The 14,872-nt window shown below is 55.2% G+C and overlaps 1 long non-coding RNA gene across 2 annotated transcripts in view; it reads left to right on the top strand.

Annotated features, from left to right (window-relative positions):
* LOC112831763 (uncharacterized) overlaps positions 1–14,837 on the top strand; it is a 31,466-nt gene extending 16,629 nt beyond the window's left edge. Inside the window, exons 2-4 of one of the 2 annotated variants that reach the window (XR_003210221.2) lie at positions 1,808–1,965; positions 4,830–4,980; positions 14,398–14,837. This is a non-coding gene — a long non-coding RNA (uncharacterized lncRNA). Of the gene's footprint in view, positions 1–1,673; positions 1,966–4,829; positions 4,981–14,397 lie in introns of both variants that reach the window. The other variant, XR_012375339.1, reaches the window with a different exon arrangement.
* The last annotated feature ends 35 nt before the right edge of the window (positions 14,838–14,872 follow it).

Here is a 14,872-nt window from a genome sequence, read left to right as displayed (position 1 = left end):
GCTCTCTCACGTGACCCACATCTTTGACTCTCTTAGGACTGTAAGACAGAAAGGCAAGAGGCATGGACGGGGGATGGGAACACCTGGGTTTGAAACCTAGAGTCCACCACTCACCAGATAAGCCGTGTTGTACAAGCCACTTCTACCTCATAAAGTCTCAGTTTTCTCATCTGTCAAATGGGCATGATTATGCTGATCCCCCAGGGGCAGCTGAACAAACCATCAAGGTCTGTTGTGGAAGTTGTCATGTCCTGCTCAGATATTTCTTAGGGGCTTCTGTTTACTCTGGCTCCTTCCTCGGAAGCCTCTTCTCTGCAGAGCAGCTAGAGGGATTATTTTTTGGAAACAGAATCAGTTCGTGTCACATCCTTGCTTAAGACCTTTAAATGGGTTCACATGTGTTCCAGGTACCCTGCATGATCTGCCTCTGCCTCTCTCGCCCGGGCCTACGTCTTGCCCCTGCCTCTGCCTTTAGCTCTCTCTCTCTCTCTCCCCAGCCCCCTGGCCACCTTTCAGTTCCTTTACCGCACTGGGCTCGCTCCTGCCCCAGGGCCTTTGCACATGCTCACTCTCTCTCCCTGGAACACGCTTTTCTCACACTCTTCATGCTCTTCACCTGGCAACGCCACTCCTCCTTCAGATTGCTGTAGAAACTTCATACTCTCAGGGATGTTCCTCTCTTCTGCCTCTGTCTCAATTAGGTTCCTTGGCCTCCCTCTCTTGTATGACTCTGCGTGCTTCTGTACCCCATACAATCTGTCCTTGCAGTTTTACTTGTGCATGTGGTTTGGTTTGGTTTTGATGTCTGTCTCCCTCTCAGAATGTGAACCCCATGAGGACAGGCCCCTCTTCTGCTCTGCCCACCACCACGGGGGCTGGCACAGAAGGGCGTTTGACACTTGGTGTTGAACGAATGGAGATGCTTCCTGCTGTTTCCCCAGGATGCCCACAGCTGCTGTCTCAGTCCTGTGCTAGAAAGCGTGAGTGCTCGGCAGCGTCTGCCCCAGATGCAGTGGCTAACAAGCAGTTCCAGAGCTCTTTTCCCATCTCGGATCTCCCTGAACCTTCATGATAGTTCAGCTTCGATTTCTTCATTTGTAAGATGGGAGTAACTGGGTTGGAAGGTTCAATGTGGTATGGAATGGAGGTGTCCAGCCCAGTGAAGATATTTTAAAAATGCTGTTCTGGCGGTGCTTTGGCGGGGCTCCGTCAGTGAAGCATCGGACTCCCGATTTCAGCTCAGGTCATGATCTCGGGGTCGTGAGATCGAGCCCCACCTTGGGCTCTGCACTCAGCATGGAGTCTGCTTAAGATTCTCTCTCTTCGGGGCGCCTGGGTGGCTCAGTTGGTTAAGCATCTGCCTTCGGCTCAGGTCATGATCCCAGGGTCCTGGGATTGAGCCCCGCATCGGGCTCCCTGCTCAGCAGGGAGCCTGCTTCTCCCTCTCTCTCTGCCTGCCACTCTGCCTACTTGTGTTCTCTCGCTCTGTCAAATAAATAAATAAATAAAATCTTAAAAAAAAAAGATTCTCTCTCTTCCTCTCCCTCCGCCCCTCCCCCTCCTCGAGCGCTCATGCGCACTCTCTCTCAAATAAATAAATAAGTCTTTTAAAAAATTTAAAATATTAAAAAATTAAAAATTCTGTTCCATCCCCATTTTACAAATGTCCTCAGTCCCTCTGTGAGAGGTATTTCTCCCATTTTGCTGATGAGGACGCTGAGCACTAGAGAAGTTTAGCGGTTAGCCCAAGCACACAGCAGCAGGGCTGGGCACAAGATGGGGTTCTCTGCATTTTGTGTGAGACCAGGCTGCCTCGTCCACCTGCCAGCCATCGGGAGCAGTCCCAGGCCCCAAGGAGAAGCAGGAGGAGCCTCTCGTACCCCAGCCCGCTGGTCCCAGAAGAGCCTCTCCTGTCACCGTCCCACGTCTCCTCCTCACAGCTTCCCTCTGCAGAGTCAGCCCCAGGTGACCAGGTCTCCTCTCCCCAGGACCACTGGGACACTGCTCGGCAACTGACCTATATTCCTCTCCAGTGCTATTTGCCGCCTGAGTCCCCTCCCACCCAGTGCACAACCCCACCCTGCACAAACACCGCCATCCATCCAAGGACGTTGTAAAAATAAAATGATCACAACCTGGCCCTCTGGGAACTGTGGCTCTACAGCATGTCCTGCTCCGAGGGGGAGGCATTCACAACCTGGTTCGCAATAGAGAAGGAGGAACAGATATAGGGGGGCCTTGGGAGGAGAGAGGGGAAGCAGGTACTCACCCGCTCGCAGGGGTGGGGCAGATGAGGCACGGAGGACAGGGAGGAAGGGCAAAGGGAAGGGAAGTCAGCAAAATGGGTGAGAAGAAGTCTCAGGGACCCCGGGGTAAACAGCACCAATGGAGCCTCAGAAAGGGTGCTGAGTGGGTGGAAGCAGAGCGGAGAAGGGGCCTGGAATAAAGCCGGCGGAAGGGGAAGAGCAGGACGAAGGGGGCAGAAGACATGCAAGCGGCCAAAGCTGAGCACCCAGGGCAGGGGACTGGGCTTTTGTGGGGGAATAGAGACTGAAGGCGTGAGAGAGTCCACGACCAGCCTAGAGGCTGCAGAGTCAGAGGCGAGGGCCGGTTGGCAAGACAGAAAGCCAGTTCGGGCCGGTGGGGGCACCTGGGGCCTGGGGCACCGAGGGGACCAGCCTCTGCAGGCTGCACAGACGTCAGCCCCAGGGCTGGCAGGTGCAGTTTGTAAAGCCGGCTCCTGCAGAGGCTTCTCGGGCTCCACCTACCCGCCCCGGCCCCAGACAGCAGTCCAGGGAGGTCCCCTGCCCTCCAAAGGCCTCGGTCCCTCAAGAGCATCCATGAGACACTCTTACTCCCTCTGAGGTCTTAATGAAAGTTTTCACAGTCACACCTTGGATTCACCTTGAAGCCGTTTCCCTGATAGTGGCCCGGCTTTCATCTTTGCCTGGACCTCATTTCCTCTTGTGGACAGATTTCGAGAAAAGTCTTCAAGCCCAGCAACTCCTGGCTCTGTTATGCTTAAAGGTCTGTTCTTCAGCATCTCTTACTGACAGAGGCAAGACTGCACCCAGGGCTCTGTGTTCTCAAAGCCTGCCTTCTTGCTGAGAGACACTAATGCCTCTCATTACAGTGGAGCGAACGGAGGTGCCGGGAAGTCCTGGAGGAAGGAGAGGAGAGCTGACGCAGGAGGGAGAAGGGAGGGCGTCCGGGCAGGCCTACTATACGGACGAGACCATGGCGATGGAGAGGGAAATGCACATGGTGGGGGGCACAGCGAGGCCTCCAAGAGGGCCGCACCTTTCGATCCCTCTCTGCTGCGCCTTATCTGTCATATGTCGGTTCCTACCTCCCCGTCACTCAGCACCACCTTTTCTGCCCCGTTTGCAGCACCAGCCTTTCCACATCGGCCACCCTACATTCCACTCCTCCGTGGACTGGCTCACAGAGGTCCCGCCCTCCCCAAGAACGCCCCTCCTCATCTTGGCCCCCTGGACAGTGACTTCCTTACCCACCAGGGCCCAAGAGGAGCGTCACCTCCTCCAGGAAGCCTTCCATCATAGTTAGGACTCGTGAACTGTTATAAAAACACACCAGCGCCACAGTGGCTTGACAAACAAGAGTGTATTTCTCACTCAGAGCGCAGCTGAGTGAAAGTTGGCCGGGTTGAGGGGTGTAGGCTCTGCTCCACAGTGATATGGGGGCTCAGGTTCCTCCTGCAGGGGCTACACCATCCTCTAGGGCAGAGATTGACAAACGGTGATCTGTTTCTGTAAATAAAGTTTTATTGGGACATAACCACACCCATTTAGACACATGCCCTCTGAGGCTGTGTTAGTGTCACCACGACAGCTGGGCTGAGAAGCGGCGACAGACCACAGGCTCTGGAGGCCTCGGAAGAGAGAGTAGGGACGTTTCGATGGGCTGGGCCACGAAATACTGGGCATCGCCCGTGCCCACGTTCCAAGTGACCCCACCGTGCTGCCGGGAGCTGGGGGATGGTGAGCACACGGCCCTGTCCTCCTCACCTTTCCTCCTTGGCTTTGCGCCCCTTCTCCCCCCGCTCCCTGCACGCAGGCCCCCGCGGGATGGGAAGCCCTGTGTCCGTGAAGGCCGAGACTGTGTCTGTCTTGTTTATCACTGCCTACCCCAGGCTCAGCACAGAATATGTATTCTGGAAATAGTTACTGAAGAAAGGAATGGATTGGTCGGCACGTGTGCGCCTGGAGCGCTTCGTCAATACCTCCGGTCTGGCACAGACATCGCTGTCTTATACTCACTCCATGCCTGGGCGCCCCCCCCGCCCCCCGCGCCCCGTCTCTGTTCCACCATTTTCTCTCCAGGCAACTCGTGTGTGCTTACACTGTGCCAGGCCCCGGGCATGACTTTGTGAACAGGACAGATCCAGCCGTGTCCTCAGGGAGCTTCTAGTCCAGCGGGAGGGACCGGCCAGGAGCAGAGAATGACGCCATCGCGCCGATAAATGTAAAGGGGCAACAGGGATCGCGTGCTCTGAAAGGAAGGGGCCGAGCAGGTGCGCTGAGCACACCCAAGGAGAGACGATCTAATGCACGATGCAGGGAGGGCCCCCCGAGGACGTGACGTTCGGGCTGCAACTCGAACCACATGCAGACATGAACCAGATGGAGGGAGGGTGGGCAGCGGCATGTGCCAGGCAGGGGGGAGGGAGGGCCCCGAGGTCAGAGAGAGCATGACCTCCCAACGACAGCGACATCATTCACGTCATGACAGCTTGGACCCACTGAGGGCTTACTATGTCACAGGCCCTGGATTAAGTTCTTTCCGTGTATTATGTCATTAATCTGCAGGATGCTATGAGAGAGGTACTCACCAGGGCACAGGCTGCCAACATCCAGCCCCGACTCCTTCAGTCCACCGCAGAGGTCCCCCGAGGACGGTCCTCCTACTTCTCCCAGCTTCCTGTGCGGCCCTGCCGCCTGCAAGGGGCCTACTTCCCAGGTGAGCCCTCGGCAATGACACCTGAGAAGCGGGGTAGGGGGAAACAGCCCCGCTTCCTTGCCCCGGGCGGGGACTTCAGTGGCAGTCCTGCCACGGCCTCTCTGAGTGCTCCCCCCACCCCGACATGGAGGCTCTGTTGCCCACAGGAGTAGCTCCCATCGGGGCACATGTCACTGGCTTTTCGCCCTCCCTCCCTGCGCTCCTGGGATCACTCTCAAATAACTACTTGCTCCTGAACACTCGTCTCAGGCTGTTTTTGGAGTAACCCAAACTAAGACACTGTAAAGTGTCCCATTTCATAGATGAGGAGGCTGAGGCACAGAAGATTTAAGTAAACACAGAACTGACGGAAGGTCTTTGAAACTAAAGCACTGTGTGTGCGTGTGTGCATGTGTGTGTGCGTGCGGGCGTGTGAGAGTGCGTGCACGTGCGTGTGCATGCGATGGAACAGAGGCCGGTGAGGCGTGTGTGCAGGCCGGGACAAGGATCTGGGTCATTAACTTAGCGGCGCAGGAGGCTGTTGAAGTGCTCTATGCAGACCAGTGACGCCTTTGGATTGAGGCCGGGACAGAGTCACCGTGGTGACCGAGGCAAACCTGGGTCAGAGGCGCTAGAGCACATGCAAGGGGGTGGTTGGCAGTCACTGCGGGTGCCCTGGGGAACCCCCCAGGGCAGGAACACTGAGCTCACTCATTGGTCTCTGGAGCTCTGTGGGGCCCCGTGAGAGCCAGGGAGTGTCTGGGTGTCTGAGGGGCTTGGTTCCCGGTACCCTTCCCAGAGTTCATCTCTCCAGGGGGGAGACACACTTGGTGTCCCAGCTGCTCCCCTCCCTGCACCCCTTTCCTGCCCTCTTAGATCACAGAGACCCCCAGCTCCCCCCAAGCCCGGGACCTGCCTCGGGGGGGGGTCTGTGCCTGGCGCCCGGCACCCCCTACAGCCCAGCTGGGGCCGGCAGCTGCGGCGGGAAGGCCAGCCGGGCCTCCTGACCGGGCAGGCCCCAGAGGCCAGCACGTGGCTGGCCGGGTGCTGGCTCTTTCTGCCCCGGGGCCCTGAGCGGCCCGCCACCGCCTGAGCAGATGGTCTTGGAAGCGAGTGTGGACTGAACGGGGTCAGGAGGGTCTGGCAGCTCATCTTCCCCTCTGTCTCTGCTGCGCTCCTCTGCCCTTGTCACCGTCCTGGAGAGACCACTGAGCTCGGCCGGTGGCGCTGCGCAGCGTGGTGAGGGGTGGTGGGACCCGGCCCAGGCGTCCGGTGGTGCTGGGTATGTGGGACGTGGATCCGGGGGGGCTTCGGGGCAGTGGTTGCAGGACTGGAGGGTGGGAGGGTGGGAGGAGAGTGGCAAGGGGTACAGGCCACCCGGCAGATGCCTCAGGGAGCCCCTGACGGCACAGGGAGCCCCTCACCGGGTGGCTTGTGGTGGCAGTCTCCATGGGGGTCCCCAAAGGACGAGGTCAAGGGAACTCGTGTTTGCTGAGGGGCTAGTCCTCTGGACTATCGCCTGCCTCTCACCACCGCTTCATCACCCTGCCTCTGCCCTTTCCGGGGGGCCCTTCTCCAGCCCCCATCCCGTGGGTTCCAGCCCCCAAAGTCCGGTGTTGATGATGTGGTCTTCGCTTGCACATCCTCCAGGTCAGCGGCTTCCCCGCAAGCCTGTCCCCTGAACATTCCCAGCTATACTGTCCTTCCTGCTCCCTGGGGCTCTCACTCCCTCTGTCTCTCATTCCCAAGGGTCAGTGGAAGCCTCCCTCGGGCCTTTGCTCTGCTTTTGGAACTCATTGATGGGTCCAGCGGTGGGTCAGTCCTGCGTGGGGCCCCTGGGGCCACCCATGCTGGGAGGGGGAGAGCTGGAACCCCGCCTTAGCTCAAGGCTCATATCTGAGAATCTGTTCACCAGTGTCTGGTGTCTGCTACCCTCTCAGAGTGGGGAGTGCCAGTACCTGGCAGAGAAGGGCATGTGGAAACCCCGGGAGAGTGAGGGCGGAGGAGGAGGCTCTGCTGAGATCTGCTACGGAATTGGGGCTGTTATTCCTCTCTGCCTCAGGACCTTTGAATGTGCTGTTACTGCTGGCTGATAGACAATTTCCCTGTGTCACTGCCCACCTCTTACTTGTTCACATCTCAGCATAGGGACTTTTGCTGGACAACCTCCTCCCCGATCTAAAATAGGCCTCCTTTGAAACCTAGTTCAGAGGGCTCTGGTCTTCCCCTTCAAGCAGCCTTTACAACTTGGTTATACGTGTGTTTGCAAACTCGCTTATTGTCTCTCCCTTGCGAGATTGCATGGAGAGGGGCCTTACTGATGCTGTTCAGCCCAGAAGATCCCGCACATAAAACAGGGCCTGGCACATAGCTTGTACTCAAAAGGCCAAGGTCAATTGAGACACACTGTCCCTGTGCCTATAGCTGTTCCGTAAGCCCTCTCGCCTACTTGCTGTGCGTGGAGAAACAGAGACGTTAGAAGCACAGGACTGCTCGGGATTATTAGTGCAAGCTTGTCGTTACAGAAGCCACCCAGGCTTGGGCCCTCCCGCCGAGGGACAAGGTGGACTTGAACCCAGGTCTTCTGGCCCCTAGTCAGGTCTCTCTAGCCTGCTCTGGGCCATGGTGGGCCACTTCCCAGTGGGCCGTCGTGGGGGACCCAGGCCTCCCCGCCCCAGAGCTCCCTCGGATGAAAGGTGGGGGTCAGCGGACTCAGCCGCTTGGGACGATATGGGACGGGACAGCAAGAGTAATCACAGTCGTAGCAGGACACGGACAGTGGTTCTTCCAGCGTGGCTGAGGGCTCTGCCCGTACTGCTGCGTTAGGAATCCCCAGCGGCCAGCGGGGGAGGTGAGATTGAGGCCCAGGGCAGTGAAGTGACTTGGCCAAGGCCATCCAGTGAGGAAGCAGCGGAGCAGAGACTGGAAGCCAGGGCCGTTCGTCTCCAGAGCCGAGAATGCTGTGAGGGGCCCCCGGCTTTGCACTCCGCTTCTCCGAGCGGTGGCCACCTCCAGCCTGGGGAACAGGAAGGTGCTGAAGGAAGGCTGTTGCCAAGGACCTGACCTTCCTCAAGATGTTTCCTGAGATTCACAGATCCCCAAAGGCGGCTGTGGGCGTTCCTGGAAAGCTGTATCGGGGAACGAAGGTCACAGGCCTAGTATGTCTTCAGTCATTGAGGAAGAGCGTTGGCTTGGCCTCCTGGCTTGTTTTGAAGGTTCAATGAGAGGAAAGAGCTTGAAGGTGACTTGGGGAGATCCTGGCACCGAGCGGGGCTCTCAGGGGCTACGTCCTCCTGCTGGGCGCCCCCACTTGGCCCCAGAGCCCCGACCCCCTCTGGGAAAGGGAGCCACTGTTGGATCCACGAGGAGGCAAAGGGTTGGGGGCAGAAAAGGCTCACAGATGCCAAGAAGACCATCTAAGGTCATGGAAAGAGGCCTGGGTCGGAGGGACCCCAGGTTTGAGTCCTGACCCCTACCAGTCAGGTGAGTCACGTCACCTGCTGGAGCTCAGTTCCCTTTTGTGTGAAATTGGGTACAGAATGTCCACTCCAAAGGGTTGCCATACAAAATAAAATTGAGATAGGACGTGTGAACTGCCCCATACATTGTTCATGAAACTGTTTCTTGATCTTTGCTTGAGAACTTCCTTTTGTACCAGCAAGAAGCCACCATGACCTGGATCCTGTGTGCTCCTAATTTCAATACCATCTTACAAAGGATACAGCAGTTAAGAAAGTTCTGGACTCGTTCTAAACCCATGAACTCACCCAAGTTCTATGGTCCTGTCGTCAATGATTACGGTTGGAATGGCTCTGTTAATTGAAGATTGATGACTTTAATCCTTGGACTAGATCTTCTCTGAGGGCTTGTACTCGACAGATGGATGCAACAGCGGAGGGGGTGAGTCGAAGGCAAGCAAAGCATCATGATGTCCCCCTCCAGAGGGACCCTCTGACTTTACCCGGTCCGTAAGAGCCAGAGCCAGCCTGTCCTCTGCTTTTTGTGTAGAGCCAGGCCTCAAATGTATCTTAATTTTATTTACTCTTCTCAAACCTGAAATTCCTGCCCTGAGCAAATGCCGGAACAGAACGTCCCCTGGTCTTCCGTGGTGGAAAGTCTTGCCCAAGTCCAGCCTACAACCTTCAGAACAGGGGCCCCTGGACTGTGAGCACAGTGGATGAAGCTTTCAGGATTTTAGGAAAACAGATAAGCTTTGAGCACAGCTGGGCTGCAGCTTCCCGCGCCCCCCCCCCCCCCCGCCTTCAGCCATGGCAGCCTGCTCCTGATTTCTCTGGAAAGGCAGCTCCTAATTAGAATGGATCGAAGAGTCTCTGCTCCAGCTTTGTTCTCGGTCTCGATTGAATCGTTGCTTTAGGACTTAATCTGGTGTAGTCGCCGGTGGGCTGGGACCCTTGGGTCTCTGAGCTCCTCTCAGGCTTGGGCAGGCTGACACCGGAGCAGGGGGGGAGGGCTGTGGGGAGAGATGGGGGGGTGGGGTGCCCTGCTGGCACCCGGGGGGCACCAAGACCTCTACATCACCCCTCTCTCTGCATCCTCTCCCTCCAGCTCCTCTTCTTTTCTATTTTTCACCTGCTTTCTCTCCCTTTAATTTCCTTTCATTAACAACCCAAGGCTGTCCAGGAGGCCAGTCCCTGCTGGTGGGAGTGCAAATTGGTACAATTGCTCTGGAGGGCAATTTGTCAAATGCTATTAAAAGCCTTAAAAAAGTGCATAGGCTTTGACCTGGAAAGTCCCCTTCTAGGAATTTGTCCTAGAATATAATAATTGGACAGGGGTCCACAAATATGTTGCCCTCAATGCTTTTCATGAGTGACAACTTGGAAACCTGGAGCCCATCACAGGGGGTCATTAAAAATGACCATGTGATAAACCAACTAGAAAGGAACACTTTGGAACTAATTGGAGAAACTTGAATCTTGCCTGGGTATTAGCTGCTCCTAAGGAATGGCTGTTAATTTTATCAGGTGTGATAATGGCCTCGCGATTGGTTTAGAGACACATGACAGGAGGGCTGATATTGGGTTTAAACTGTTAGAACAACAGTAACGGGAAGAAACAGTGCTGGCAAAATCTTGCAAGTTCTGAATCCAGTTGACAGGTTATTTGAGTATCCATTTTGGGGTATCTGTCCCAATTTTGTGCATGTTTTAAAATGTTTATGATTTAAAAAGAAATAAAATGTGTAAAACCATATTTTTTTGATGTCCACAAGATATTGCTAAGCGAGAAGAGAAAAATCCCAAATAGCAAATATGGCATTACCAGATTTTCTGGTTTAAAAAATATACACGGAATTTTATATGCAAAAGAAAAAGGATGGAAGTACACACACTAGAATGTTCGTGGCGGCCATTTCCGGGTGGCGGAATATGAATAATTTCCACTTTCTTCTTTATATTTTTCGGTTGTTTCTGACTTTTGTTTTTGCAATAAGCATACATTACTTTTACGCTTCTAAAAAAGCCAGAGTTAACTAAAGAAAATTTGGAAATCTCCTACTATGCACTGAGCGTTACTCTATGCCATGTCTTGCAAAAGGAGGTTTGATATATCTTAATTCAGAACGCGGTCATTTGTGAGGTTGACGCTGTTACGCCCATTTGCTAAATGGGGAAGCTGGCCATCAGAGAGGGTGAGCACTTTACCTACAGACACACAGCCTCAGCTCTACTTCCACTCTTCCGATGTGACGCCAGTGCTCTTGCCACACTACACCTCTGCTTCTTCCAGAGAACCTGCAAGGAGTATCAGGCGTGGGCCCTGCCCTCCAGGAACCAACCCTGTCTGGTCCCCCTGGTCTCTCGCCCCCACGCTCTGCCCCGAGGACCAATTACATAATGGCTTTGCCAAGAACCTGTGCTCCCCCCTCCCGTCACAGGTGAAACTTGAACATTGCCCCTTTGATATTTTCTCCCAATGAGCCTTCCCAGGCTTCTTGCCTTTTTAGGATGGAAACAAGCGCTCTGCTCTTATCCTCTTCATATTTATCAGCTCGGCTTACTTGGCAGAGTGGAAGAGTGAACGGGCATTGTATACATAAATATCATAAAATCCACAGAGGGCTGGCGAGCCCTAGTTCTTAATCCGGGCTCCGTCACTAACAATTTGCAACTCAAAGAAGTCACTCTTTTTCTGTTTTCTCTGTCTCTAAAGTAAATAAAGGATAACCCATTAGAAAAAAAATCAATTGGTGCTCTGAAGAAAGGAGGGGGTTTAGACAACACTCTAAGTTGAGCTGAAAATACGTTTCCCAAGTTTTTGCTAATGTTGGAAATGGACAAAGCCCGGTCTCCACCTCACCCCATCAGTTCTCAGCCAGAGTACTGTGAGGCCTCTTACCTGATCTCCACGCTCCATGCTCTTGTTGGTCCTTCTCCCCAGCTGTCACCTGCTGGGCACCCCTTACTCCTTGCCTTACCCTGCATGCACAGTTTCTAAGAGGGGCTCCAGCTTTGCGCCTCAGGGCCTTTGCTTATGCTCTTCCCTTTGTCTGGAACGCTCTTCCCCAGCTAGCATCAGGTATTTCCCTGTAAGGTCCCTGGAAACCCTCCCTGCGCACCAGACCTGAGCTCCTCGAGGGCACAACCCCAGTTATCTCCAGCATATAACCGGCCCTGCGCCAAGACAGACGGGAATGGGGCCGGCAAGGGCAAAACCGAAGGCTTTTCTCTACATCTCCAGGATGGGCAAAACCTGTCCCACAGATTTAGGTTAGAAGAATACTGTTTCCATCCTGGGCTCCCTTGAATCTGTGTTTACTGCCACCCGTTTGGGACAAGACATTTTTCCAATATTCTCTTTTTAAAAAACATAACATTTAAGCACCCAAATGAATGCATTTTTACGTAGATACTGACTGCAGGAGGTTACCTCTTGCCCCTGAGCCCTTGCAGAAGGTGGTCTAACCAAAGCACCTGTCTCAGCCTGGAAAACTGCAGGGCTGGCTCTCAGGGCAGAAGCGTCAGGGCAAGCCAATGCATCCGGGGACCACCTGCCTGGGGGCTGCCCCCCACACCATCCACATAGAAACGAGGAACTCTTCCATGGTGGGACCCCCGCAAAGGACTCAGCAGGGAAAGTACCTGAGGGTCATGGTCACATCATGTTTATGTTTCTGGACACTAGCTCCAAAACTCTACCCGCCCTTGAATCCCCGCCCTCCCGCTAGCCTGTGCATCCCTGCCCTCTTGGTGGGTGAATCCCAGCCATGTCAGCAAGCAGCAGGGACATTCAGCTTCATACAACCAGGGAGCAAACGCTGAGGCCAGGCCCCGGCCTCAAGCCACTCCTCAGAGAAGGAAGGCAGCCATGGAGGGCAGTGAGAACCTTCCCCTACAATCCTAAAGGAGATGGGGGAGCACCTGGCTCCTCTGCAGGTGGGAGACCCTGGCTGGGGTGGTTTTTGGGTTTCACTGGGGTTTAGAAGTCAAGGGTTGCTCAGCTTTCTCCTCTCTGGATTGTAGGTGATTCTAAGACAGGGTCCCATTTGGCGTGGCATTCCCTCCCCACCCCCCGCCCTGCTGCCCCGAGTCCATACACATGGGCTGTGCTCATCTTGAGTCCCAGTGCTGTGTGCCAGGGACAGAAAGTGGGAGATGGGCCACCACCGTCACATTTTGTCTCTGAGGGGCCGGTGAACGAACTAGTGGGTGCCAATCATTCTGCTCTCAAACCTTGCTGAAATGTCACCTCAGGAAGGTCTCTCCTGACCCCCTAATTCATACTGCCACTCCCCCTTCCCCAGCCACCCCCTCTGCGCTCTCCTGTTTTATCACCATCTGTTGGATGGTTACTTTCCCCACTTGACTGGACCTCTCTCTCTCACTCTGCTAGAGGGAGGGGAGGGATTTTTGTTTTACTCAGTGACAAATCCCCATTCCTAGAACAGGGAGCGACACGTAGTAGGTGTCCAGCAAATGTCGGATGAATACATCTGCAGACCTGGCGTTCGTTTCATAAATGTCTGCTCACTGAGAATGGGGTCTCCAGGCAAGTGAAGATACTAATAACCACTTACTAGATTCTCCAAGTGGTGTGGGGCACTGAGTCCATAAAAGGTACACTGTTTTATTGGCTCCCTGTTGTGTTTGCAGTAAAATCCAAATTCCTTCCAGAAATGGTCTCTGTCTGCTTCACTTCCTTCTGCTCTTCCCAGCACACACCAGACTCCACCTCCTGGACACTCTGAGCTAGTTCACACCTCAGGGCCTTTGCATTTGCTGTCCTTGCTGCCTGATGGCTCATCCCTCAGGGAGTCACATGGCTGTGGGGCCCTAGCTCGAATGTCACTTTTCCTTAGAGTCCTTCCTGCCCACCCAACCCAGTTACCCCAGCACCCATCACAGCTCTGCTTTATTATCTGCATAGCTCTTAGCAGGGTCTGAAATGACCTCGATCATTTATTTGATCATAGTACGTTTATTGGAGAATCTCGACCCCCTTACTTTCCCTAACTGCCTTATTCTGTCCCACTCTGTTGGGCCCCCCTTCCCCCTGGGTCTTCATGACAGCGAGATCCCACACAGTGCAGGTGCTCTTGCTCATTAGAACTCAGACCAGGCCAGTTCAAAACCCCATCCTGGCTCAGAGCTCCTCTGCAGAAGGGGCAGGAACGGGGAGCAAGGGCTTTGTCTTTTCTCTCTGGGGTGCCTCGGAGCAGAGGGGTCAGGGGTGGGCTACTTCTGTTTCCTCACACGCCTCTCTGGGTCTGCCTCTATCTGCCGCTGTCTCCGTGGAGATGGGTGTCTGGTCGTTTTGGGGCATAACCCCCACTTCAGCACTGCCAGCAGAATAGGCCCCAACCTTTTCCAGGTGGGAAGCAGCTCCCTTTGCCCATGATCCGTCTGGGGGGCCCACTGACTCTGCTCTATGTAGGTTCTTATATGAGCCCTCTGGGGGTCTTGCACAACTGAGTTGGGGGCACCTGCTCTTCCTGCCGGTGACACAGGCTTCTCCCCACCAGGTCCCCCTGGAGGAGGTACAACTCCAGGGCATGCGTGCTGAGCTCCCCCGAGGGCACCCTCACCACCCCGTGCCGGCAGCCGGCACAAGGCTCCTGCACTCAGCGGGCACCCAGCAGGGGAGCGAGGCGCCAGCCTCTTGTTGGCAGTGCCCTCGGCCTCAGGAGCATTCTCTGGGGGTGGGGCAGGAGCTAGGGTGGCACCCACTCACCAACAGCCCATCTCCCCGCACTCCCTCCTCTCGACTGCTCAGCTTTCTTATACAAGGGGGGCGGTGAAGACCACAGGGGCCCGGGGGCTGGTTCCTGGCAGCAGGGCCAATTCTGCCCCAGGGAAGGTGTCTGGCCCCAGCCTTTTGGGAGCTCTTCGCATCTCTTTGTCCACAGTGGTGGGTCCCAGTAACCAATTCTGGGGCAGCTGGAAATGCCCCCTCCGTGGCTTCTTGGTTTTTTTGTAGGTTTCCCTTGCGGGCCACGTGACACGAGATCAGCACTGCTGGCGCCTAGAGAAATGCCTGACATACTGTAGGTCCTCGGGAACCACTGTCCAAAAGGATGACTCAGCAGGAAGACTGCTGGCTACTGTGAGCTCACGTAGAGAAATGACCAGAAGAGGAAGGGGCTGGACAGGGCCTGACGGGGTGATGCCATGTGCCCCCACCGATGCCTTTCACCGGTTAGCTTACTTCTCATGGTGGCCTCAAGGGTAGCCATCACCCTTCGCAGACGGAAAGACCTCCATCTGCTCCAGGCCAGGCCAAGCTTGGGGGGGGGGGCGGTGAGGCCCGAAGGGGCAGCGGCTGTGCACAGGGCTCTGGTGTCCGTGATCCTGGCTCTGCCACCCCTTAGCTCAGTTACTGGATTCTCTGACTCCGGTCCCTCATTTGTAGAAGCAGATGGTAAGCCTACATTGTATTAAAAAAAAAAAAAAAA

This window comes from Callorhinus ursinus, unplaced genomic scaffold (genome assembly GCF_003265705.2).
Source record: "Callorhinus ursinus isolate GAN/ISIS: 27379988/994484 unplaced genomic scaffold, GSC_fseal_2.0 scaffold48, whole genome shotgun sequence".
NCBI classification, from domain to species: Eukaryota; Metazoa; Chordata; class Mammalia; order Carnivora; family Otariidae; genus Callorhinus; species Callorhinus ursinus.
The sequence above is the reverse complement of the archived record's forward strand: the minus strand, read 5'-3'. Positions and strand labels throughout refer to the sequence as shown.